General features: G+C 46.8%; 12 non-coding genes across 12 annotated transcripts; all 12 read right to left on the bottom strand.

Moving 5' to 3' along the window:
- Positions 1 to 321: 321 nt before the first annotated feature.
- Positions 322 to 393, bottom strand: TRNAG-UCC (transfer RNA glycine (anticodon UCC)). Its single transcript has one exon. It is a non-coding gene; the product is annotated as a tRNA-Gly (tRNA).
- A 3,129-nt stretch (positions 394 to 3,522) lies between these two features.
- On the bottom strand, positions 3,523 to 3,594 carry TRNAG-UCC (transfer RNA glycine (anticodon UCC)). Its single transcript has one exon. It is a non-coding gene; the product is annotated as a tRNA-Gly (tRNA).
- A 1,533-nt stretch (positions 3,595 to 5,127) lies between these two features.
- Positions 5,128 to 5,199, bottom strand: TRNAG-UCC (transfer RNA glycine (anticodon UCC)). The gene has a single exon. It is a non-coding gene; the product is annotated as a tRNA-Gly (tRNA).
- Positions 5,200 to 6,722: 1,523 nt separating this feature from the next.
- TRNAG-UCC (transfer RNA glycine (anticodon UCC)) lies at positions 6,723 to 6,794 on the bottom strand. Its single transcript has one exon. It is a non-coding gene; the product is annotated as a tRNA-Gly (tRNA).
- A 3,129-nt stretch (positions 6,795 to 9,923) lies between these two features.
- Positions 9,924 to 9,995, bottom strand: TRNAG-UCC (transfer RNA glycine (anticodon UCC)). Its single transcript has one exon. It is a non-coding gene; the product is annotated as a tRNA-Gly (tRNA).
- Positions 9,996 to 13,125: 3,130 nt separating this feature from the next.
- Positions 13,126 to 13,197, bottom strand: TRNAG-UCC (transfer RNA glycine (anticodon UCC)). Its single transcript has one exon. It is a non-coding gene; the product is annotated as a tRNA-Gly (tRNA).
- A 1,508-nt stretch (positions 13,198 to 14,705) lies between these two features.
- Positions 14,706 to 14,777, bottom strand: TRNAG-UCC (transfer RNA glycine (anticodon UCC)). The gene has a single exon. It is a non-coding gene; the product is annotated as a tRNA-Gly (tRNA).
- A 1,521-nt stretch (positions 14,778 to 16,298) lies between these two features.
- On the bottom strand, positions 16,299 to 16,370 carry TRNAG-UCC (transfer RNA glycine (anticodon UCC)). Its single transcript has one exon. It is a non-coding gene; the product is annotated as a tRNA-Gly (tRNA).
- A 1,523-nt stretch (positions 16,371 to 17,893) lies between these two features.
- TRNAG-UCC (transfer RNA glycine (anticodon UCC)) lies at positions 17,894 to 17,965 on the bottom strand. The gene has a single exon. It is a non-coding gene; the product is annotated as a tRNA-Gly (tRNA).
- A 3,129-nt stretch (positions 17,966 to 21,094) lies between these two features.
- TRNAG-UCC (transfer RNA glycine (anticodon UCC)) lies at positions 21,095 to 21,166 on the bottom strand. The gene has a single exon. It is a non-coding gene; the product is annotated as a tRNA-Gly (tRNA).
- A 3,130-nt stretch (positions 21,167 to 24,296) lies between these two features.
- Positions 24,297 to 24,368, bottom strand: TRNAG-UCC (transfer RNA glycine (anticodon UCC)). The gene has a single exon. It is a non-coding gene; the product is annotated as a tRNA-Gly (tRNA).
- Positions 24,369 to 25,876: 1,508 nt separating this feature from the next.
- TRNAG-UCC (transfer RNA glycine (anticodon UCC)) lies at positions 25,877 to 25,948 on the bottom strand. The gene has a single exon. It is a non-coding gene; the product is annotated as a tRNA-Gly (tRNA).
- Between the last annotated feature and the right edge of the window lie 356 nt (positions 25,949 to 26,304).

Raw genomic sequence — 26,304 nt, forward strand, 5'->3', positions numbered from 1 at the left:
TTTTTCCAGGGGAGAGATATTGACCTGAAACACTTTTTACTGCAGAGATGCTGCAGTTCTAAAGGCTGGTCGGGCAGAAGGGCTTAGCCGTTTCATTGCCTGCCCCCCATTTATTACCAGCAGTTGTGAGTGGTGACTGCTGTTTGTAAAATATAAAAATTTCAGGACATAGAAAGTCGCAGACGGGGCTTTTGGGATGCCTGCCTATGTCTTTGTTTATTATTTATCTAATAGCTGAGTAATCTGGTCAAGATATTTCTCTTTTTTTTAACGTATTGCGTTAGAATAGCTACTGCTTTCTTAATGTATAAATATTAGCACTGCGTTGGCCGGGAATCGAACCCGGGTCAACTGCTTGGAAGGCAGCTATGCTCACCACTATACCACCAACGCTCCAGGGCATATGTTTTTTTTAAGCTCTAGACATCACAACCCTGAGTTCAATTACTATATTGCACCAGTATCAGAGGTATTTTTGGTTTACAGACCAACATGAAAATCAGGAAAAAAGTTCTTGCAACTGCTAAGGAACTGGAGATTGAAACCCATGCAAAAGCTGCGCAGAAAAGGAGAAAGGGAAAGCAGCAGTTCAAATCATTGAAATAAGCATATATTGGCAGCAAGGGAAAAACAGCAGGGTAGAGAAAGAAAACAGCTCCATGAAATTCACAGTAGATTGATAATAGCAGGACAAAAAAAGGGAATAATAGCGTTCCAAGCAGGCTCAGAAAGAAGTGCGAGGGTCCCATCTTTCGTTAATGGTCATAACTGTGCATCATTTCCTTTGAAGTGTAGGGTTGATTCTCTGACCATCTGTCTCCCTGACTTTGAGCAGAGACCGATAGTTGAGCAGTCTCTTCCCACAAAAAGCTGGCACAAGCCTGCTGTTTTCCGCTCTGGCAGCGTGGAAACGAGAGAGTGGTCCTCACAAGAAAAAAAAATCAATCCATGCTAGCAGAGGATGGTTTCGATCCATCGACCTCTGGGTTATGGGCCCAGCACGCTTCCGCTGCACCACTCTGTTTCCTGTTCAAAATGCTGTGGTTATGCAGATCAGGAGCCTTCAGAGGAGTGGCATGGGATCGCTGGAGCAATTCTGGCAGGGCTCTCACCTCATTTGCCTAAGAATGTCACAAGGCATGCTGGGTGCAGAAAATCTTCGCCTTCCCCTCTCACAGTCAGTCATAGGGGAAAGTCAAGGCCCTCTCAGTCACTAGCCATGTCACGCCTTTGTCAAGACAGAAGCACCCCCACCCGCTCCTTCTCTGTGATCCTGCGCTACCATGCTCAGGTTTTGGCCTTACCTGGGAGCCAGAGGTGCACCCAATGAGGGCTTGCCTGGTATGAGCGTTTGAGAGCGTTCGGGACGTGAGTGGACTTAGGACTGGAAGTTCTGTCCATTCAAAGCAGCCAACCTTTCTGCTGCAGACAGGGGCTGTTCCCTTGGGTTTCTTTCACCTTGCTCTCGGATAAATTTGGTTGTATGCTGCAGATGCCTGCGATGACTACAAGGTGGCGCTGCTTTCAGGTAAGAGCACAAATATGCAGAAAATGTTGGGGACTTTTGCCACATTTATCGGTGGTGGGTCTCGCACATTTTTTCCAGGGGAGAGATATTGACCTGAAACACTTTTTACTGCAGAGATGCTGCAGTTCTAAAGGCTGGTCGGGCAGAAGGGCTTAGCCGTTTCATTGCCTGCCCCCCTGCAGCCCATTTATTACCAGCAGTTGTGAGTGGTGACTGCTGTTTGTAAAATATAAAAATTTCAGGACATAGAAAGTCGCAGACGGGGCTTTTGGGATGCCTGCCTATGTCTTTGTTTATTATTTATCTAATAGCTGAGTAATCTGGTCAAGATATTTCTCTTTTTTTTAACATATTGCGTTAGAATAGCTACTGCTTTCTTAATGTATAAATATTAGCACTGCGTTGGCCGGGAATCAAACCCAGGTCAACTGCTTGGAAGGCAGCTATGCTCACCACTATACCACCAACGCTCCATGGTATATTTTTTTTTAAGCTCTAGACATCACAACCCTGAGTTCAATTACTATATTGCACCAGTATCAGAGGTATTTTTGGTTTACAGACCAACATGAAAATCAGGAAAAAAGTTCTTGCAACTGCTAAGGAACTGGAGATTGAAACCCATGCAAAAGCTGCGCAGAAAAGGAGAAAGGGAAAGCAGCAGTTCAAATCATTGAAATAAGCATATATTGGCAGCAAGGGAAAAACAGCAGGGTAGAGAAAGAAAACAGCTCCACGAAATTCACAGGAGATTGATAATAGTAGGAGAAAAAAAGGGAATAATAGCGTTCCAAGCAGGCTCAGAAAGAAGTGCGAGGGTCCCATCTTTCGTTAATGGTCATAACTGTGCATCATTTCCTTTGAAGAGTAGGGTTGATTCTCTGACCATCTGTCTCCCTGACTTTGAGCAGAGACCAATAGTTGAGCAGTCTCTTCCCACAAAAAGCTGGCACAAGCCTGCTGTTTTCCGCTCTGGCAGCGTGGAAACCAGAGAGTGGTCCTCACAAGAAAAAAAAATCAATCCATGCTAGCAGAGGATGGTTTCGATCCATCGACCTCTGGGTTATGGGCCCAGCACGCTTCCGCTGCGCCACTCTGCTTCCTGTTCAAAATGCTGTGGTTATGCAGATCAGGAGCCTTCAGAGGAGTGGCATGGGATCGCTGGAGCTATTCTGGCAGGGCTCTCACCTAATTTGCCGAAGAATGTCACAAGGCATGCTGGGTGCAGAAAATCTTCGCCTTCCCCTCTCACAGTCAGTCATAGGGGAAAGTCAAGGCCCTCTCAGTCACTAGCCATGTCACGCCTTTGTCAAGACAGAAGCACCCCCACCCGCTCCTTCTCTGTGATCCTGCGCTACCGAGCTCAGGTTTTGGCCTTACTTGGGAGCCAGAGGTGCACCCGGTGAGGGCTTGCCCGGTATGAGCGTTTGAGAGTGTTCGGGACGTGAGTGGACTTAGGACTGGAAGTTCTGTCCATTCGAAGCAGCCAACCTTCCTGCTGCAGACAGGGGCTGTTCCCTTGGGTTTCTTTCACCTTGCTCTCGGATAAATTTGGTTGTATGCTGCAGTTGCCTGCGATGACTACAAGGTGGCGCTGCTTTCAGGTAAGAGCACAAATATGCAGAAAATGTTGGGGACTTTTGCCACATTTATCGGTGGTGGGTCTCGCACATTTTTTCCAGGGGAGAGATATTGACCTGAAACACTTTTTACTGCAGAGATGCTGCAGTTCTAAAGGCTGGTCGGGCAGAAGGGCTTAGCCGTTTCATTGCCTGCCCCCCATTTATTACCAGCAGTTGTGAGTGGTGACTGCTGTTTGTAAAATATAAAAATTTCAGGACATAGAAAGTCGCAGACGGGGCTTTTGGGATGCCTGCCTATGTCTTTGTTTATTATTTATCTAATAGCTGAGTAATCTGGTCAAGATATTTCTCTTTTTTTTAACGTATTGCGTTAGAATAGCTACTGCTTTCTTAATGTATAAATATTAGCACTGCGTTGGCCGGGAATCGAACCCGGGTCAACTGCTTGGAAGGCAGCTATGCTCACCACTATACCACCAACGCTCCAGGGCATATGTTTTTTTTAAGCTCTAGACATCACAACCCTGAGTTCAATTACTATATTGCACCAGTATCAGAGGTATTTTTGGTTTACAGACCAACATGAAAATCAGGAAAAAAGTTCTTGCAACTGCTAAGGAACTGGAGATTGAAACCCATGCAAAAGCTGCGCAGAAAAGGAGAAAGGGAAAGCAGCAGTTCAAATCATTGAAATAAGCATATATTGGCAGCAAGGGAAAAACAGCAGGGTAGAGAAAGAAAACAGCTCCATGAAATTCACAGTAGATTGATAATAGCAGGACAAAAAAAGGGAATAATAGCGTTCCAAGCAGGCTCAGAAAGAAGTGCGAGGGTCCCATCTTTCGTTAATGGTCATAACTGTGCATCATTTCCTTTGAAGTGTAGGGTTGATTCTCTGACCATCTGTCTCCCTGACTTTGAGCAGAGACCGATAGTTGAGCAGTCTCTTCCCACAAAAAGCTGGCACAAGCCTGCTGTTTTCCGCTCTGGCAGCGTGGAAACGAGAGAGTGGTCCTCACAAGAAAAAAAAATCAATCCATGCTAGCAGAGGATGGTTTCGATCCATCGACCTCTGGGTTATGGGCCCAGCACGCTTCCGCTGCACCACTCTGTTTCCTGTTCAAAATGCTGTGGTTATGCAGATCAGGAGCCTTCAGAGGAGTGGCATGGGATCGCTGGAGCAATTCTGGCAGGGCTCTCACCTCATTTGCCTAAGAATGTCACAAGGCATGCTGGGTGCAGAAAATCTTCGCCTTCCCCTCTCACAGTCAGTCATAGGGGAAAGTCAAGGCCCTCTCAGTCACTAGCCATGTCACGCCTTTGTCAAGACAGAAGCACCCCCACCCGCTCCTTCTCTGTGATCCTGCGCTACCATGCTCAGGTTTTGGCCTTACCTGGGAGCCAGAGGTGCACCCAATGAGGGCTTGCCTGGTATGAGCGTTTGAGAGCGTTCGGGACGTGAGTGGACTTAGGACTGGAAGTTCTGTCCATTCAAAGCAGCCAACCTTTCTGCTGCAGACAGGGGCTGTTCCCTTGGGTTTCTTTCACCTTGCTCTCGGATAAATTTGGTTGTATGCTGCAGATGCCTGCGATGACTACAAGGTGGCGCTGCTTTCAGGTAAGAGCACAAATATGCAGAAAATGTTGGGGACTTTTGCCACATTTATCGGTGGTGGGTCTCGCACATTTTTTCCAGGGGAGAGATATTGACCTGAAACACTTTTTACTGCAGAGATGCTGCAGTTCTAAAGGCTGGTCGGGCAGAAGGGCTTAGCCGTTTCATTGCCTGCCCCCCTGCAGCCCATTTATTACCAGCAGTTGTGAGTGGTGACTGCTGTTTGTAAAATATAAAAATTTCAGGACATAGAAAGTCGCAGACGGGGCTTTTGGGATGCCTGCCTATGTCTTTGTTTATTATTTATCTAATAGCTGAGTAATCTGGTCAAGATATTTCTCTTTTTTTTAACATATTGCGTTAGAATAGCTACTGCTTTCTTAATGTATAAATATTAGCACTGCGTTGGCCGGGAATCGAACCCGGGTCAACTGCTTGGAAGGCAGCTATGCTCACCACTATACCACCAACGCTCCATGGCATATGTTTTTTTTAAGCTCTAGACATCACAACCCTGAGTTCAATTACTATATTGCACCAGTATCAGAGGTATTTTTGGTTTACAGACCAACATGAAAATCAGGAAAAAAGTTCTTGCAACTGCTAAGGAACTGGAGATTGAAACCCATGCAAAAGCTGCGCAGAAAAGGAGAAAGGGAAAGCAGCAGTTCAAATCATTGAAATAAGCATATATTGGCAGCAAGGGAAAAACAGCAGGGTAGAGAAAGAAAACAGCTCCACGAACTTCACAGGAGATTGATAATAGCAGGACAAAAAAAGGGAATAATAGCGTTCCAAGCAGGCTCAGAAAGAAGTGCGAGGGTCCCATCTTTCGTTAATGGTTATAACTGTGCATCATTTCCTTTGAAGTGTAGGGTTGATTCTCTGACCATCTGTCTCCCTGACTTTGAGCAGAGACCGATAGTTGAGCAGTCTCTTCCCACAAAAAGCTGGCACAAGCCTGCTGTTTTCCGCTCTGGCAGCGTGGAAACGAGAGAGTGGTCCTCACAAGAAAAAAAAATCAATCCCTGCTAGCAGAGGATGGTTTCGATCCATCGACCTCTGGGTTATGGGCCCAGCACGCTTCCGCTGCGCCACTCTGCTTCCTGTTCAAAATGCTGTGGTTATGCAGATCAGGAGCCTTCAGAGGAGTGGCATGGGATCGCTGGAGCTATTCTGGCAGGGCTCTCACCTCATTTGCCTAAGAATGTCACAAGGCATGCTGGGTGCAGAAAATCTTCGCCTTACCCTCTCACAGTCAGTCATAGGGGAAAGTCAAGTCCCTCTCAGTCACTAGCCATGTCACGCCTTTGTCAAGACAGAAGCACCCCCACCCGCTCCTTCTCTGTGATCCTGCGCTACCATGCTCAGGTTTTGGCCTTACCTGGGAGGCAGAGGTGCACCCGGTGAGGGTTTGCCCGGTATGAGCGTTCGGGACGTGAGTGGACTTAGGACTGGAAGTTCTGTCCATTCGAAGCAGCCAACCTTCCTGCTGCAGACAGGGGCTGTTCCCTTGGGTTTCTTTCACCTTGCTCTCGGATAAATTTGGTTGTATGCTGCAGTTGCCTGCGATGACTACAAGGTGGCGCTGCTTTCAGGTAAGAGCACAAATATGCAGAAAATGTTGGGGACTTTTGCCACATTTATCGGTGGTGGGTCTCGCACATTTTTTCCAGGGGAGAGATATTGACCTGAAACACTTTTTACTGCAGAGATGCTGCAGTTCTAAAGGCTGGTCGGGCAGAAGGGCTTAGCCGTTTCATTGCCTGCCCCCCTGCAGCCCATTTATTACCAGCAGTTGTGAGTGGTGACTGCTGTTTGTAAAATATAAAAATTTCAGGACATAGAAAGTCGCAGACGGGGCTTTTGGGATGCCTGCCTATGTCTTTGTTTATTATTTATCTAATAGCTGAGTAATCTGGTCAAGATATTTCTCTTTTTTTTAACATATTGCGTTAGAATAGCTACTGCTTTCTTAATGTATAAATATTAGCACTGCGTTGGCCGGGAATCGAACCCAGGTCAACTGCTTGGAAGGCAGCTATGCTCACCACTATACCACCAACGCTCCATGGCATATGTTTTTTTTAAGCTCTAGACATCACAACCCTGAGTTCAATTACTATATTGCGCCAGTATCAGAGGTATTTTTGGTTTACAGACCAACATGAAAATCAGGAAAAAAGTTCTTGCAACTGCTAAGGAACTGGAGATTGAAACCCATGCAAAAGCTGCGCAGAAAAGGAGAATGGGAAAGCAGCAGTTCAAATCATTGAAATAAGCATATATTGGCAGCAAGGGAAAAACAGCAGGGTAGAGAAAGAAAATAGCTCCACGAAATTCACAGGAGATTGATAATAGCAGGACAAAAAAAGGGAATAATAGCGTTCCAAGCAGGCTCAGAAAGAAGTGCGAGGGTCCCATCTTTCGTTAATGGTCATAACTGTGCATCATTTCCTTTGAAGTGTAGGGTTGATTCTCTGACCATCTGTCTCCCTGACTTTGAGCAGAGACCGATAGTTGAGCAGTCTCTTCCCACAAAAAGCTGGCACAAGCCTGCTGTTTTCCGCTCTGGCAGCGTGGAAACGAGAGAGTGGTCCTCACAAGAAAAAAAAATCAATCCATGCTAGCAGAGGATGGTTTCGATCCATCGAACTCTGGGTTATGGGCCCAGCACGCTTCAGCTGCGCCACTCTGCTTCCTGTTCAAAATGCTGTGGTTATGCAGATCAGGAGCCTTCAGAGGAGTGGCATGGGATCGCTGGAGCTATTCTGGCAGGGCTCTCACCTCATTTGCCTAAGAATGTCACAAGGCATGCTGGGTGCAGAAAATCTTCGCCTTCCCCTCTCACAGTCAGTCATAGGGGAAAGTCAAGGCCCTCTCAGTCACTAGCCATGTCACGCCTTTGTCAAGACAGAAGCACCCCCACCCGCTCCTTCTCTGTGATCCTGCGCTACCATGCTCAGGTTTTGGCCTTACCTGGGAGCCAGAGGTGCACCCGGTGAGGGCTTGCCCGGTATGAGCGTTTGGGAGCATTCGGGACGTGAGTGGACTTAGGACTGGAAGTTCTGTCCATTCGAAGCAGCCAACCTTCCTGCTGCAGACAGGGGCTGTTCCCTTGGGTTTCTTTCACCTTGCTCTCGGATAAATTTGGTTGTATGCTGCAGTTGCCTGCGATGACTACAAGGTGGCGCTGCTTTCAGGTAAGAGCACAAATATGCAGAAAATGTTGGGGACTTTTGCCACATTTATCGGTGGTGGGTCTCGCACATTTTTTCCAGGGGAGAAATATTGACCTGAAACACTTTTTACTGCAGAGATGCTGCAGTTCTAAAGGCTGGTCGGGCAGAAGGGCTTAGCCGTTTCATTGCCTGCCCCCCTGCAGCCCATTTATTACCAGCAGTTGTGAGTGGTGACTGCTGTTTGTAAAATATAAAAATTTCAGGACATAGAAAGTCGCAGACGGGGCTTTTGGGATGCCTGCCTATGTCTTTGTTTATTATTTATCTAATAGCTGAGTAATCTGGTCAAGATATTTTTCTTTTTTTTAACATATTGCGTTAGAATAGCTACTGCTTTCTTAATGTATAAATATTAGCACTGCGTTGGCCGGGAATCAAACCCAGGTCAACTGCTTGGAAGGCAGCTATGCTCACCACTATACCACCAACGCTCCATGGTATATTTTTTTTTAAGCTCTAGACATCACAACCCTGAGTTCAATTACTATATTGCACCAGTATCACAGGTATTTTTGGTTTACAGACCAACATGAAAATCAGGAAAAAAGTTCTTGCAACTGCTAAGGAACTGGAGATTGAAACCCATGCAAAAGCTGCGCAGAAAAGGAGAAAGGGAAAGCAGCAGTTCAAATCATTGAAATAAGCATATATTGGCAGCAAGGGAAAAACAGCAGGGTAGAGAAAGAAAACAGCTCCACGAAATTCACAGGAGATTGATAATAGTAGGAGAAAAAAAGGGAATAATAGCGTTCCAAGCAGGCTCAGAAAGAAGTGCGAGGGTCCCATCTTTCGTTAATGGTCATAACTGTGCATCATTTCCTTTGAAGAGTAGGGTTGATTCTCTGACCATCTGTCTCCCTGACTTTGAACAGAGACCAATAGTTGAGCAGTCTCTTCCCACAAAAAGCTGGCACAAGCCTGCTGTTTTCCGCTCTGGCAGCGTGGAAACGAGAGAGTGGTCCTCACAAGAAAAAAAAATCAATCCATGCTAGCAGAGGATGGTTTCGATCCATCGACCTCTGGGTTATGGGCCCAGCACGCTTCCGCTGCGCCACTCTGCTTCCTGTTCAAAATGCTGTGGTTATGCAGATCAGGAGCCTTCAGAGGAGTGGCATGGGATCGCTGGAGCTATTCTAGCAGGGCTCTCACCTAATTTGCCGAAGAATGTCACAAGGCATGCTGGGTGCAGAAAATCTTCGCCTTCCCCTCTCACAGTCAGTCATAGGGGAAAGTCAAGGCCCTCTCAGTCACTAGCCATGTCACGCCTTTGTCAAGACAGAAGCACCCCCACCCGCTCCTTCTCTGTGATCCTGCGCTACCATGCTCAGGTTTTGGCCTTACTTGGGAGCCAGAGGTGCACCCGGTGAGGGCTTGCCCGGTATGAGCGTTTGAGAGCGTTTGGGACGTGAGTGGACTTAGGACTGGAAGTTCTGTCCATTCGAAGCAGCCAACCTTCCTGCTGCAGACAGGGGCTGTTCCCTTGGGTTTCTTTCACCTTGCTCTCGGATAAATTTGGTTGTATGCTGCAGTTGCCTGCGATGACTACAAGGTGGCGCTGCTTTCAGGTAAGAGCACAAATATGCAGAAAATGTTGGGGACTTTTGCCACATTTATCGGTGGTGGGTCTCGCACATTTTTTCCAGGGGAGAGATATTGACCTGAAACACTTTTTACTGCAGAGATGCTGCAGTTCTAAAGGCTGGTCGGGCAGAAGGGCTTAGCCGTTTCATTGCCTGCCCCCCATTTATTACCAGCAGTTGTGAGTGGTGACTGCTGTTTGTAAAATATAAAAATTTCAGGACATAGAAAGTCGCAGACGGGGCTTTTGGGATGCCTGCCTATGTCTTTGTTTATTATTTATCTAATAGCTGAGTAATCTGGTCAAGATATTTCTCTTTTTTTTAACGTATTGCGTTAGAATAGCTACAGCTTTCTTAATGTATAAATATTAGCACTGCGTTGGCCGGGAATCGAACCCGGGTCAACTGCTTGGAAGGCAGCTATGCTCACCACTATACCACCAACGCTCCAGGGCATATGTTTTTTTTAAGCTCTAGACATCACAACCCTGAGTTCAATTACTATATTGCACCAGTATCAGAGGTATTTTTGGTTTACAGACCAACATGAAAATCAGGAAAAAAGTTCTTGCAACTGCTAAGGAACTGGAGATTGAAACCCATGCAAAAGCTGCGCAGAAAAGGAGAAAGGGAAAGCAGCAGTTCAAATCATTGAAATAAGCATATATTGGCAGCAAGGGAAAAACAGCAGGGTAGAGAAAGAAAACAGCTCCATGAAATTCACAGTAGATTGATAATAGCAGGACAAAAAAAGGGAATAATAGCGTTCCAAGCAGGCTCAGAAAGAAGTGCGAGGGTCCCATCTTTCGTTAATGGTCATAACTGTGCATCATTTCCTTTGAAGTGTAGGGTTGATTCTCTGACCATCTGTCTCCCTGACTTTGAGCAGAGACCGATAGTTGAGCAGTCTCTTCCCACAAAAAGCTGGCACAAGCCTGCTGTTTTCCGCTCTGGCAGCATGGAAACGAGAGAGTGGTCCTCACAAGAAAAAAAAATCAATCCATGCTAGCAGAGGATGGCTTCGATCCATCGACCTCTGGGTTATGGGCCCAGCACGCTTCCGCTGCACCACTCTGCTTCCTGCTCAAAATGCTGTGGTTATGCACATCAGGAGCCTTCAGAGGAGTGGCATGGGATCGCTGGAGCTATTCTGGCAGGGCTCTCACCTCATTTGCCTAAGAATGTCACAAGGCATGCTGGGTGCAGAAAATCTTCGCCTTCCCCTCTCACAGTCAGTCATAGGGGAAAGTCAAGGCCCTCTCAGTCACTAGCCATGTCACGCCTTTGTCAAGACAGAAGCACCCCCACCCGCTCCTTCTCTGTGATCCTGCGCTACCATGCTCAGGTTTTGGCCTTACCTGGGAGCCAGAGGTGCACCCGGTGAGGGCTTGCCCGGTATGAGCGTTTGAGAGCGTTCGGGACGTGAGTGGACTTAGGACTGGAAGTTCTGTCCATTCGAAGCAGCCAACCTTCCTGCTGCAGACAGGGGCTGTTCCCTTGGGTTTCTTTCACCTTGCTCTCGGATAAATTTGGTTGTATGCTGCAGTTGCCTGCGATGACTACAAGGTGGCGCTGCTTTCAGGTAAGAGCACAAATATGCAGAAAATGTTGGGGACTTTTGCCACATTTATCGGTGGTGGGTCTCGCACATTTTTTCCAGGGGAGAGATATTGACCTGAAACACTTTTTACTGCAGAGATGCTGCAGTTCTAAAGGCTGGTCGGGCAGAAGGGCTTAGCCGTTTCATTGCCTGCCCCCCATTTATTACCAGCAGTTGTGAGTGGTGACTGCTGTTTGTAAAATATAAAAATTTCAGGACATAGAAAGTCGCAGACGGGGCTTTTGGGATGCCTGCCTATGTCTTTGTTTATTATTTATCTAATAGCTGAGTAATCTGGTCAAGATATTTCTCTTTTTTTTAACGTATTGCGTTAGAATAGCTACTGCTTTCTTAATGTATAAATATTAGCACTGCGTTGGCCGGGAATCGAACCCGGGTCAACTGCTTGGAAGGCAGCTATGCTCACCACTATTCCACCAACGCTCCAGGGCATATGTTTTTTTTAAGCTCTAGACATCACAACCCTGAGTTCAATTACTATATTGTACCAGTATCAGAGGTATTTTTGGTTTACAGACCAACATGAAAATCAGGAAAAAAGTTCTTGCAACTGCTAAGGAACTGGAGATTGAAACCCATGCAAAAGCTGCACAGAAAAGGAGAAAGGGAAAGCAGCAGTTCAAATCATTGAAATAAGCATATATTGGCAGCAAGGGAAAAACAGCAGGGTAGAGAAAGAAAACAGCTCCATGAAATTCACAGTAGATTGATAATAGCAGGACAAAAAAAGGGAATAATAGCGTTCCAAGCAGGCTCAGAAAGAAGTGCGAGGGTCCCATCTTTCGTTAATGGTCATAACTGTGCATCATTTCCTTTGAAGTGTAGGGTTGATTCTCTGACCATCTGTCTCCCTGACTTTGAGCAGAGACCGATAGTTGAGCAGTCTCTTCCCACAAAAAGCTGGCACAAGCCTGCTGTTTTCCGCTCTGGCAGCGTGGAAACGAGAGAGTGGTCCTCACAAGAAAAAAAAATCAATCCATGCTAGCAGAGGATGGCTTCGATCCATCGACCTCTGGGTTATGGGCCCAGCACGCTTCCGCTGCACCACTCTGTTTCCTGTTCAAAATGCTGTGGTTATGCACATCAGGAGCCTTCAGAGGAGTGGCATGGGATCGCTGGAGCTATTCTGGCAGGGCTCTCACCTCATTTGCCTAAGAATGTCACAAGGCATGCTGGGTGCAGAAAATCTTCGCCTTCCCCTCTCACAGTCAGTCATAGGGGAAAGTCAAGGCCCTCTCAGTCACTAGCCATGTCACGCCTTTGTCAAGACAGAAGCACCCCCACCCGCTCCTTCTCTGTGATCCTGCGCTACCATGCTCAGGTTTTGGCCTTACCTGGGAGCCAGAGGTGCACCCGGTGAGGGCTTGCCCGGTATGAGCGTTTGAGAGCGTTCGGGACGTGAGTGGACTTAGGACTGGAAGTTCTGTCCATTCGAAGCAGCCAACCTTTCTGCTGCAGACAGGGGCTGTTCCCTTGGGTTTCTTTCACCTTGCTCTCGGATAAATTTGGTTGTATGCTGCAGTTGCCTGCGATGACTACAAGGTGGCGCTGCTTTCAGGTAAGAGCACAAATATGCAGAAAATGTTGGGGACTTTTGCCACATTTATCGGTGGTGGGTCTCGCACATTTTTTCCAGGGGAGAGATATTGACCTGAAACACTTTTTACTGCAGAGATGCTGCAGTTCTAAAGGCTGGTCGGGCAGAAGGGCTTAGCCGTTTCATTGCCTGCCCCCCTGCAGCCCATTTATTACCAGCAGTTGTGAGTGGTGACTGCTGTTTGTAAAATATAAAAATTTCAGGACATAGAAAGTCGCAGACGGGGCTTTTGGGATGCCTGCCTATGTCTTTGTTTATTATTTATCTAATAGCTGAGTAATCTGGTCAAGATATTTCTCTTTTTTTTAACATATTGCGTTAGAATAGCTACTGCATTCTTAATGTATAAATATTAGCACTGCGTTGGCCGGGAATCGAACCCGGGTCAACTGCTTGGAAGGCAGCTATGCTCACCACTATACCACCAACGCTCCATGGCATATGTTTTTTTTAAGCTCTAGACATCACAACCCTGAGTTCAATTACTATATTGCACCAGTATCAGAGGTGTTTTTGGTTTACAGACCAACATGAAAATCAGGAAAAAAGTTCTTGCAACTGCTAAGGAACTGGAGATTGAAACCCATGCAAAAGCTGCGAAAAGGAGAAAGGGAAAGCAGCAGTTCAAATCATTGAAATAAGCATATATTGGCAGCAAGGGAAAAACAGCAGGGTAGAGAAAGAAAACAGCTCCACGAAATTCACAGGAGATTGATAATAGCAGGACAAAAAAAGGGAATAATAGGCTCAGAAAGAAGTGCGAGGGTCCCATCTTTCGTTAATGGTCATAACTGTGCATCATTTCCTTTGAAGTGTAGGGTTGATTCTCTGACCATCTGTCTCCCTGACTTTGAGCAGAGACCGATAGTTGAGCAGTCTCTTCCCACAAAAAGCTGGCACAAGCCTGCTGTTTTCCGCTCTGGCAGCGTGGAAACGAGAGAGTGGTCCTCACAAGAAAAAAAAATCAATCCATGCTAGCAGAGGATGGCTTCGATCCATCGACCTCTGGGTTATGGGCCCAGCACGCTTCCGCTGCACCACTCTGTTTCCTGTTCAAAATGCTGTGGTTATGCACATCAGGAGCCTTCAGAGGAGTGGCATGGGATCGCTGGAGCTATTCTGGCAGGGCTCTCACCTCATTTGCCTAAGAATGTCACAAGGCATGCTGGGTGCAGAAAATCTTCGCCTTCCCCTCTCACAGTCAGTCATAGGGGAAAGTCAAGGCCCTCTCAGTCACTAGCCATGTCACGCCTTTGTCAAGACAGAAGCACCCCCACCCGCTCCTTCTCTGTGATCCTGCGCTACCATGCTCAGGTTTTGGCCTTACCTGGGAGCCAGAGGTGCACCCGGTGAGGGCTGAGCGTTTGAGAGCGTTCGGGACGTGAGTGGACTTAGGACTGGAAGTTCTGTCCATTCGAAGCAGCCAACCTTTCTGCTGCAGACAGGGGCTGTTCCCTTGGGTTTCTTTCACCTTGCTCTCGGATAAATTTGGTTGTATGCTGCAGTTGCCTGCGATGACTACAAGGTGGCGCTGCTTTCAGGTAAGAGCACAAATATGCAGAAAATGTTGGGGACTTTTGCCACATTTATCGGTGGTGGGTCTCGCACATTTTTTCCAGGGGAGAGATATTGACCTGAAACACTTTTTACTGCAGAGATGCTGCAGTTCTAAAGGCTGGTCGGGCAGAAGGGCTTAGCCGTTTCATTGCCTGCCCCCCTGCAGCCCATTTATTACCAGCAGTTGTGAGTGGTGACTGCTGTTTGTAAAGTATAAAAATTTCAGGACATAGAAAGTCACAGACGGGGCTTTTGGGATGCCTGCCTATGTCTTTGTTTATTATTTATCTAATAGCTGAGTAATCTGGTCAAGATATTTCTCTTTTTTTTAACATATTGCGTTAGAATAGCTACTGCATTCTTAATGTATAAATATTAGCACTGCGTTGGCCGGGAATCGAACCCAGGTCAACTGCTTGGAAGGCAGCTATGCTCACCACTATACCACCAACGCTCCATGGCATATGTTTTTTTTAAGCTCTAGACATCACAACCCTGAGTTCAATTACTATATTGCACCAGTATCAGAGGTATTTTTGGTTTACAGACCAACATGAAAATCAGGAAAAAAGTTCTTGCAACTGCTAAGGAACTGGAGATTGAAACCCATGCAAAAGCTGCGCAGAAAAGGAGAAAGGGAAAGCAGCAGTTCAAATCATTGAAATAAGCATATATTGGCAGCAAGGGAAAAACAGCAGGGTAGAGAAAGAAAACAGCTCCACGAAATTCACAGGAGATTGATAATAGCAGGACAAAAAAAGGGAATAATAGGCTCAGAAAGAAGTGCGAGGGTCCCATCTTTCGTTAATGGTCATAACTGTGCATCATTTCCTTTGAAGTGTAGGGTTGATTCTCTGACCATCTGTCTCCCTGACTTTGAGCAGAGACCGATAGTTGAGCAGTCTCTTCCCACAAAAAGCTGGCACAAGCCTGCTGTTTTCCGCTCTGGCAGCGTGGAAACGAGAGAGTGGTCCTCACAAGAAAAAAAAATTAATCCATGCTAGCAGAGGATGGCTTCGATCCATCGACCTCTGGGTTATGGGCCCAGCACGCTTCCGCTGCACCACTCTGTTTCCTGTTCAAAATGCTGTGGTTATGCACATCAGGAGCCTTCAGAGGAGTGGCATGGGATCGCTGGAGCTATTCTGGCAGGGCTCTCACCTCATTTGCCTAAGAATGTCACAAGGCATGCTGGGTGCAGAAAATCTTCGCCTTCCCCTCTCACAGTCAGTCATAGGGGAAAGTCAAGGCCCTCTCAGTCACTAGCCATGTCACACCTTTGTCAAGACAGAAGCACCCCCACCCGCTCCTTCTCTGTGATCCTGCGCTACCATGCTCAGGTTTTGGCCTTACCTGGGAGCCAGAGGTGCACCCGGTGAGGGCTTGCCCGGTATGAGCGTTTGAGAGCGTTCGGGACGTGAGTGGACTTAGGACTGGAAGTTCTGTCCATTCGAAGCAGCCAACCTTTCTGCTGCAGACAGGGGCTGTTCCCTTGGGTTTCTTTCACCTTGCTCTCGGATAAATTTGGTTGTATGCTGCAGTTGCCTGCGATGACTACAAGGTGGCGCTGCTTTCAGGTAAGAGCACAAATATGCAGAAAATGTTGGGGACTTTTGCCACATTTATCGGTGGTGGGTCTCGCACATTTTTTCCAGGGGAGAGATATTGACCTGAAACACTTTTTACTGCAGAGATGCTGCAGTTCTAAAGGCTGGTCGGGCAGAAGGGCTTAGCCGTTTCATTGCCTGCCCCCCTGCAGCCCATTTATTACCAGCAGTTGTGAGTGGTGACTGCTGTTTGTAAAATATAAAAATTTCAGGACATAGAAAGTCGCAGACGGGGCTTTTGGGATGCCTGCCTATGTCTTTGTTTATTATTTATCTAATAGCTGAGTAATCTGGTCAAGATATTTCTCTTTTTTTTAACATATTGCGTTAGAATAGCTACTGCATTCTTAATGTATAAATATTAGCACTGCGTTGGCCGGGAATCGAACCCGGGTCAACTGCTTGGAAGGCAGCTATGCTCACCACTATACCACCAACGCTCCATGACATATGTTTTTTTTAAGCTCTAGACATCACAACCCTGAGTTCAATTACTATATTGCACCAGTATCAGAGGTATTTTTGGTTTACAGACCAACATGAAAATCAGGAAAAAAGTTCTTGCAACTGCTAAGGAACTGGAGATTGAAACCCATGCAAAAGCTGCGCAGAAAAGGAGAAAGGGAAAGCAGCAGTTCAAATCATTGAAATAAGCATATATTGGCAGCAAGGGAAAAACAGCAGGGTAGAGAAAGAAAACAGCTCCACGAAATTCACAGGAGATTGATAATAGCAGGACAAAAAAAGGGAATAATAGCGTTCCAAGCAGGCTCAGAAAGAAGTGCGAGGGTCCCATCTTTCGTTAATGGTTATAACTGTGCATCATTTCCTTTGAAGTGTAGGGTTGATTCTCTGACCATCTGTCTCCCTGACTTTGAGCAGAGACCGATAGTTGAGCAGTCTCTTCCCACAAAAAGCTGGCACAAGCCTGCTGTTTTCCGCTCTGGCAGCGTGGAAACGAGAGAGTGGTCCTCACAAGAAAAAAAAATCAATCCCTGCTAGCAGAGGATGGTTTCGATCCATCGACCTCTGGGTTATGGGCCCAGCACGCTTCCGCTGCGCCACTCTGCTTCCTGTTCAAAATGCTGTGGTTATGCAGATCAGGAGCCTTCAGAGGAGTGGCATGGGATCGCTGGAGCTATTCTGGCAGGGCTCTCACCTCATTTGCCTAAGAATGTCACAAGGCATGCTGGGTGCAGAAAATCTTCGCCTTACCCTCTCACAGTCAGTCATAGGGGAAAGTCAAGTCCCTCTCAGTCACTAGCCATGTCACGCCTTTGTCAAGACAGAAGCACCCCCACCCGCTCCTTCTCTGTGATCCTGCGCTACCATGCTCAGGTTTTGGCCTTACCTGGGAGGCAGAGGTGCACCCGGTGAGGGTTTGCCCGGTATGAGCGTTCGGGACGTGAGTGGACTTAGGACTGGAAGTTCTGTCCATTCGAAGCAGCCAACCTTCCTGCTGCAGACAGGGGCTGTTCCCTTGGGTTTCTTTCACCTTGCTCTCGGATAAATTTGGTTGTATGCTGCAGTTGCCTGCGATGACTACAAGGTGGCGCTGCTTTCAGGTAAGAGCACAAATATGCAGAAAATGTTGGGGACTTTTGCCACATTTATCGGTGGTGGGTCTCGCACATTTTTTCCAGGGGAGAGATATTGACCTGAAACACTTTTTACTGCAGAGATGCTGCAGTTCTAAAGGCTGGTCGGGCAGAAGGGCTTAGCCGTTTCATTGCCTGCCCCCCTGCAGCCCATTTATTACCAGCAGTTGTGAGTGGTGACTGCTGTTTGTAAAATATAAAAATTTCAGGACATAGAAAGTCGCAGACGGGGCTTTTGGGATGCCTGCCTATGTCTTTGTTTATTATTTATCTAATAGCTGAGTAATCTGGTCAAGATATTTCTCTTTTTTTTAACATATTGCGTTAGAATAGCTACTGCTTTCTTAATGTATAAATATTAGCACTGCGTTGGCCGGGAATCGAACCCAGGTCAACTGCTTGGAAGGCAGCTATGCTCACCACTATACCACCAACGCTCCATGGCATATGTTTTTTTTAAGCTCTAGACATCACAACCCTGAGTTCAATTACTATATTGCGCCAGTATCAGAGGTATTTTTGGTTTACAGACCAACATGAAAATCAGGAAAAAAGTTCTTGCAACTGCTAAGGAACTGGAGATTGAAACCCATGCAAAAGCTGCGCAGAAAAGGAGAATGGGAAAGCAGCAGTTCAAATCATTGAAATAAGCATATATTGGCAGCAAGGGAAAAACAGCAGGGTAGAGAAAGAAAATAGCTCCACGAAATTCACAGGAGATTGATAATAGCAGGACAAAAAAAGGGAATAATAGCGTTCCAAGCAGGCTCAGAAAGAAGTGCGAGGGTCCCATCTTTCGTTAATGGTCATAACTGTGCATCATTTCCTTTGAAGTGTAGGGTTGATTCTCTGACCATCTGTCTCCCTGACTTTGAGCAGAGACCGATAGTTGAGCAGTCTCTTCCCACAAAAAGCTGGCACAAGCCTGCTGTTTTCCGCTCTGGCAGCGTGGAAACGAGAGAGTGGTCCTCACAAGAAAAAAAAATCTATCCATGCTAGCAGAGGATGGTTTCGATCCATCGAACTCTGGGTTATGGGCCCAGCACGCTTCAGCTGCGCCACTCTGCTTCCTGTTCAAAATGCTGTGGTTATGCAGATCAGGAGCCTTCAGAGGAGTGGCATGGGATCGCTGGAGCTATTCTGGCAGGGCTCTCACCTCATTTGCCTAAGAATGTCACAAGGCATGCTGGGTGCAGAAAATCTTCGCCTTCCCCTCTCACAGTCAGTCATAGGGGAAAGTCAAGGCCCTCTCAGTCACTAGCCATGTCACGCCTTTGTCAAGACAGAAGCACCCCCACCCGCTCCTTCTCTGTGATCCTGCGCTACCATGCTCAGGTTTTGGCCTTACCTGGGAGCCAGAGGTGCACCCGGTGAGGGCTTGCCCGGTATGAGCGTTTGGGAGCATTCGGGACGTGAGTGGACTTAGGACTGGAAGTTCTGTCCATTCGAAGCAGCCAACCTTCCTGCTGCAGACAGGGGCTGTTCCCTTGGGTTTCTTTCACCTTGCTCTCGGATAAATTTGGTTGTATGCTGCAGTTGCCTGCGATGACTACAAGGTGGCGCTGCTTTCAGGTAAGAGCACAAATATGCAGAAAATGTTGGGGACTTTTGCCACATTTATCGGTGGTGGGTCTCGCACATTTTTTCCAGGGGAGAAATATTGACCTGAAACACTTTTTACTGCAGAGATGCTGCAGTTCTAAAGGCTGGTCGGGCAGAAGGGCTTAGCCGTTTCATTGCCTGCCCCCCTGCAGCCAATTTATTACCAGCAGTTGTGAGTGGTGACTGCTGTTTGTAAAATATAAAAATTTCAGGACATAGAAAGTCGCAGACGGGGCTTTTGGGATGCCTGCCTATGTCTTTGTTTATTATTTATCTAATAGCTGAGTAATCTGGTCAAGATATTTTTCTTTTTTTTAACATATTGCGTTAGAATAGCTACTGCTTTCTTAATGTATAAATATTAGCACTGCGTTGGCCGGGAATCAAACCCAGGTCAACTGCTTGGAAGGCAGCTATGCTCACCACTATACCACCAACGCTCCATGGTATATTTTTTTTTAAGCTCTAGACATCACAACCCTGAGTTCAATTACTATATTGCACCAGTATCACAGGTATTTTTGGTTTACAGACCAACATGAAAATCAGGAAAAAAGTTCTTGCAACTGCTAAGGAACTGGAGATTGAAACCCATGCAAAAGCTGCGCAGAAAAGGAGAAAGGGAAAGCAGCAGTTCAAATCATTGAAATAAGCATATATTGGCAGCAAGGGAAAAACAGCAGGGTAGAGAAAGAAAACAGCTCCACGAAATTCACAGGAGATTGATAATAGTAGGAGAAAAAAAGGGAATAATAGCGTTCCAAGCAGGCTCAGAAAGAAGTGCGAGGGTCCCATCTTTCGTTAATGGTCATAACTGTGCATCATTTCCTTTGAAGAGTAGGGTTGATTCTCTGACCATCTGTCTCCCTGACTTTGAACAGAGACCAATAGTTGAGCAGTCTCTTCCCACAAAAAGCTGGCACAAGCCTGCTGTTTTCCGCTCTGGCAGCGTGGAAACGAGAGAGTGGTCCTCACAAGAAAAAAAAATCAATCCATGCTAGCAGAGGATGGTTTCGATCCATCGACCTCTGGGTTATGGGCCCAGCACGCTTCCGCTGCGCCACTCTGCTTCCTGTTCAAAATGCTGTGGTTATGCAGATCAGGAGCCTTCAGAGGAGTGGCATGGGATCGCTGGAGCTATTCTAGCAGGGCTCTCACCTAATTTGCCGAAGAATGTCACAAGGCATGCTGGGTGCAGAAAATCTTCGCCTTCCCCTCTCACAGTCAGTCATAGGGGAAAGTCAAGGCCCTCTCAGTCACTAGCCATGTCACGCCTTTGTCAAGACAGAAGCACCCCCACCCGCTCCTTCTCTGTGATCCTGCGCTACCATGCTCAGGTTTTGGCCTTACTTGGGAGCCAGAGGTGCACCCGGTGAGGGCTTGCCCGGTATGAGCGTTTGAGAGCGTTTGGGACGTGAGTGGACTTAGGACTGGAAGTTCTGTCCATTCGAAGCAGCCAACCTTCCTGCTGCAGACAGGGGCTGTTCCCTTGGGTTTCTTTCACCTTGCTCTCGGATAAATTTGGTTGTATGCTGCAGTTGCCTGCGATGACTACAAGGTGGCGCTGCTTTCAGGTAAGAGCACAAATATGCAGAAAATGTTGGGGACTTTTGCCACATTTATCGGTGGTGGGTCTCGCACATTTTTTCCAGGGGAGAGATATTGACCTGAAACACTTTTTACTGCAGAGATGCTGCAGTTCTAAAGGCTGGTCGGGCAGAAGGGCTTAGCCGTTTCATTGCCTGCCCCCCATTTATTACCAGCAGTTGTGAGTGGTGACTGCTGTTTGTAAAATATAAAAATTTCAGGACATAGAAAGTCGCAGACGGGGCTTTTGGGATGCCTGCCTATGTCTTTGTTTATTATTTATCTAATAGCTGAGTAATCTGGTCAAGATATTTCTCTTTTTTTTAACGTATTGCGTTAGAATAGCTACAGCTTTCTTAATGTATAAATATTAGCACTGCGTTGGCCGGGAATCGAACCCGGGTCAACTGCTTGGAAGGCAGCTATGCTCACCACTATACCACCAACGCTCCAGGGCATATGTTTTTTTTAAGCTCTAGACATCACAACCCTGAGTTCAATTACTATATTGCACCAGTATCAGAGGTATTTTTGGTTTACAGACCAACATGAAAATCAGGAAAAAAGTTCTTGCAACTGCTAAGGAACTGGAGATTGAAACCCATGCAAAAGCTGCGCAGAAAAGGAGAAAGGGAAAGCAGCAGTTCAAATCATTGAAATAAGCATATATTGGCAGCAAGGGAAAAACAGCAGGGTAGAGAAAGAAAACAGCTCCATGAAATTCACAGTAGATTGATAATAGCAGGACAAAAAAAGGGAATAATAGCGTTCCAAGCAGGCTCAGAAAGAAGTGCGAGGGTCCCATCTTTCGTTAATGGTCATAACTGTGCATCATTTCCTTTGAAGTGTAGGGTTGATTCTCTGACCATCTGTCTCCCTGACTTTGAGCAGAGACCGATAGTTGAGCAGTCTCTTCCCACAAAAAGCTGGCACAAGCCTGCTGTTTTCCGCTCTGGCAGCATGGAAACGAGAGAGTGGTCCTCACAAGAAAAAAAAATCAATCCATGCTAGCAGAGGATGGCTTCGATCCATCGACCTCTGGGTTATGGGCCCAGCACGCTTCCGCTGCACCACTCTGTTTCCTGTTCAAAATGCTGTGGTTATGCACATCAGGAGCCTTCAGAGGAGTGGCATGGGATCGCTGGAGCTATTCTGGCAGGGCTCTCACCTCATTTGCCTAAGAATGTCACAAGGCATGCTGGGTGCAGAAAATCTTCGCCTTCCCCTCTCACAGTCAGTCATAGGGGAAAGTCAAGGCCCTCTCAGTCACTAGCCATGTCACGCCTTTGTCAAGACAGAAGCACCCCCACCCGCTCCTTCTCTGTGATCCTGCGCTACCATGCTCAGGTTTTGGCCTTACCTGGGAGCCAGAGGTGCACCCGGTGAGGGCTTGCCCGGTATGAGCGTTTGAGAGCGTTCGGGACGTGAGTGGACTTAGGACTGGAAGTTCTGTCCATTCGAAGCAGCCAACCTTCCTGCTGCAGACAGGGGCTGTTCCCTTGGGTTTCTTTCACCTTGCTCTCGGATAAATTTGGTTGTATGCTGCAGTTGCCTGCGATGACTACAAGGTGGCGCTGCTTTCAGGTAAGAGCACAAATATGCAGAAAATGTTGGGGACTTTTGCCACATTTATCGGTGGTGGGTCTCGCACATTTTTTCCAGGGGAGAGATATTGACCTGAAACACTTTTTACTGCAGAGATGCTGCAGTTCTAAAGGCTGGTCGGGCAGAAGGGCTTAGCCGTTTCATTGCCTGCCCCCCATTTATTACCAGCAGTTGTGAGTGGTGACTGCTGTTTGTAAAATATAAAAATTTCAGGACATAGAAAGTCGCAGACGGGGCTTTTGGGATGCCTGCCTATGTCTTTGTTTATTATTTATCTAATAGCTGAGTAATCTGGTCAAGATATTTCTCTTTTTTTTAACGTATTGCGTTAGAATAGCTACTGCTTTCTTAATGTATAAATATTAGCACTGCGTTGGCCGGGAATCGAACCCGGGTCAACTGCTTGGAAGGCAGCTATGCTCACCACTATTCCACTAACGCTCCAGGGCATATGTTTTTTTTAAGCTCTAGACATCACAACCCTGAGTTCAATTACTATATTGTACCAGTATCAGAGGTATTTTTGGTTTACAGACCAACATGAAAATCAGGAAAAAAGTTCTTGCAACTGCTAAGGAACTGGAGATTGAAACCCATGCAAAAGCTGCACAGAAAAGGAGAAAGGGAAAGCAGCAGTTCAAATCATTGAAATAAGCATATATTGGCAGCAAGGGAAAAACAGCAGGGTAGAGAAAGAAAACAGCTCCATGAAATTCACAGTAGATTGATAATAGCAGGACAAAAAAAGGGAATAATAGCGTTCCAAGCAGGCTCAGAAAGAAGTGCGAGGGTCCCATCTTTCGTTAATGGTCATAACTGTGCATCATTTCCTTTGAAGTGTAGGGTTGATTCTCTGACCATCTGTCTCCCTGACTTTGAGCAGAGACCGATAGTTGAGCAGTCTCTTCCCACAAAAAGCTGGCACAAGCCTGCTGTTTTCCGCTCTGGCAGCGTGGAAACGAGAGAGTGGTCCTCACAAGAAAAAAAAATCAATCCATGCTAGCAGAGGATGGCTTCGATCCATCGACCTCTGGGTTATGGGCCCAGCACGCTTCCGCTGCACCACTCTGTTTCCTGTTCAAAATGCTGTGGTTATGCACATCAGGAGCCTTCAGAGGAGTGGCATGGGATCGCTGGAGCTATTCTGGCAGGGCTCTCACCTCATTTGCCTAAGAATGTCACAAGGCATGCTGGGTGCAGAAAATCTTCGCCTTCCCCTCTCACAGTCAGTCATAGGGGAAAGTCAAGGCCCTCTCAGTCACTAGCCATGTCACGCCTTTGTCAAGACAGAAGCACCCCCACCCGCTCCTTCTCTGTGATCCTGCGCTACCATGCTCAGGTTTTGGCCTTACCTGGGAGCCAGAGGTGCACCCGGTGAGGGCTTGCCCGGTATGAGCGTTTGAGAGCGTTCGGGACGTGAGTGGACTTAGGACTGGAAGTTCTGTCCATTCGAAGCAGCCAACCTTTCTGCTGCAGACAGGGGCTGTTCCCTTGGGTTTCTTTCACCTTGCTCTCGGATAAATTTGGTTGTATGCTGCAGTTGCCTGCGATGACTACAAGGTGGCGCTGCTTTCAGGTAAGAGCACAAATATGCAGAAAATGTTGGGGACTTTTGCCACATTTATCGGTGGTGGGTCTCGCACATTTTTTCCAGGGGAGAGATATTGACCTGAAACACTTTTTACTGCAGAGATGCTGCAGTTCTAAAGGCTGGTCGGGCAGAAGGGCTTAGCCGTTTCATTGCCTGCCCCCCTGCAGCCCATTTATTACCAGCAGTTGTGAGTGGTGACTGCTGTTTGTAAAATATAAAAATTTCAGGACATAGAAAGTCGCAGACGGGGCTTTTGGGATGCCTGCCTATGTCTTTGTTTATTATTTATCTAATAGCTGAGTAATCTGGTCAAGATATTTCTCTTTTTTTTAACATATTGCGTTAGAATAGCTACTGCATTCTTAATGTATAAATATTAGCACTGCGTTGGCCGGGAATCGAACCCGGGTCAACTGCTTGGAAGGCAGCTATGCTCACCACTATACCACCAACGCTCCATGGCATATGTTTTTTTTAAGCTCTAGACATCACAACCCTGAGTTCAATTACTATATTGCACCAGTATCAGAGGTGTTTTTGGTTTACAGACCAACATGAAAATCAGGAAAAAAGTTCTTGCAACTGCTAAGGAACTGGAGATTGAAACCCATGCAAAAGCTGCGAAAAGGAGAAAGGGAAAGCAGCAGTTCAAATCATTGAAATAAGCATATATTGGCAGCAAGGGAAAAACAGCAGGGTAGAGAAAGAAAACAGCTCCACGAAATTCACAGGAGATTGATAATAGCAGGACAAAAAAAGGGAATAATAGGCTCAGAAAGAAGTGCGAGGGTCCCATCTTTCGTTAATGGTCATAACTGTGCATCATTTCCTTTGAAGTGTAGGGTTGATTCTCTGACCATCTGTCTCCCTGACTTTGAGCAGAGACCGATAGTTGAGCAGTCTCTTCCCACAAAAAGCTGGCACAAGCCTGCTGTTTTCCGCTCTGGCAGCGTGGAAACGAGAGAGTGGTCCTCACAAGAAAAAAAAATCAATCCATGCTAGCAGAGGATGGCTTCGATCCATCGACCTCTGGGTTATGGGCCCAGCACGCTTCCGCTGCACCACTCTGTTTCCTGTTCAAAATGCTGTGGTTATGCACATCAGGAGCCTTCAGAGGAGTGGCATGGGATCGCTGGAGCTATTCTGGCAGGGCTCTCACCTCATTTGCCTAAGAATGTCACAAGGCATGCTGGGTGCAGAAAATCTTCGCCTTCCCCTCTCACAGTCAGTCATAGGGGAAAGTCAAGGCCCTCTCAGTCACTAGCCATGTCACGCCTTTGTCAAGACAGAAGCACCCCCACCCGCTCCTTCTCTGTGATCCTGCGCTACCATGCTCAGGTTTTGGCCTTACCTGGGAGCCAGAGGTGCACCCGGTGAGGGCTGAGCGTTTGAGAGCGTTCGGGACGTGAGTGGACTTAGGACTGGAAGTTCTGTCCATTCGAAGCAGCCAACCTTTCTGCTGCAGACAGGGGCTGTTCCCTTGGGTTTCTTTCACCTTGCTCTCGGATAAATTTGGTTGTATGCTGCAGTTGCCTGCGATGACTACAAGGTGGCGCTGCTTTCAGGTAAGAGCACAAATATGCAGAAAATGTTGGGGACTTTTGCCACATTTATCGGTGGTGGGTCTCGCACATTTTTTCCAGGGGAGAGATATTGACCTGAAACACTTTTTACTGCAGAGATGCTGCAGTTCTAAAGGCTGGTCGGGCAGAAGGGCTTAGCCGTTTCATTGCCTGCCCCCCTGCAGCCCATTTATTACCAGCAGTTGTGAGTGGTGACTGCTGTTTGTAAAGTATAAAAATTTCAGGACATAGAAAGTCACAGACGGGGCTTTTGGGATGCCTGCCTATGTCTTTGTTTATTATTTATCTAATAGCTGAGTAATCTGGTCAAGATATTTCTCTTTTTTTTAACATATTGCGTTAGAATAGCTACTGCATTCTTAATGTATAAATATTAGCACTGCGTTGGCCGGGAATCGAACCCAGGTCAACTGCTTGGAAGGCAGCTATGCTCACCACTATACCACCAACGCTCCATGGCATATGTTTTTTTTAAGCTCTAGACATCACAACCCTGAGTTCAATTACTATATTGCACCAGTATCAGAGGTATTTTTGGTTTACAGACCAACATGAAAATCAGGAAAAAAGTTCTTGCAACTGCTAAGGAACTGGAGATTGAAACCCATGCAAAAGCTGCGCAGAAAAGGAGAAAGGGAAAGCAGCAGTTCAAATCATTGAAATAAGCATATATTGGCAGCAAGGGAAAAACAGCAGGGTAGAGAAAGAAAACAGCTCCACGAAATTCACAGGAGATTGATAATAGCAGGACAAAAAAAGGGAATAATAGGCTCAGAAAGAAGTGCGAGGGTCCCATCTTTCGTTAATG

Source organism: Pleurodeles waltl, unplaced genomic scaffold, assembly GCF_031143425.1.
Source record: "Pleurodeles waltl isolate 20211129_DDA unplaced genomic scaffold, aPleWal1.hap1.20221129 scaffold_69, whole genome shotgun sequence".
NCBI classification, from domain to species: domain Eukaryota; kingdom Metazoa; phylum Chordata; class Amphibia; order Caudata; family Salamandridae; genus Pleurodeles; species Pleurodeles waltl.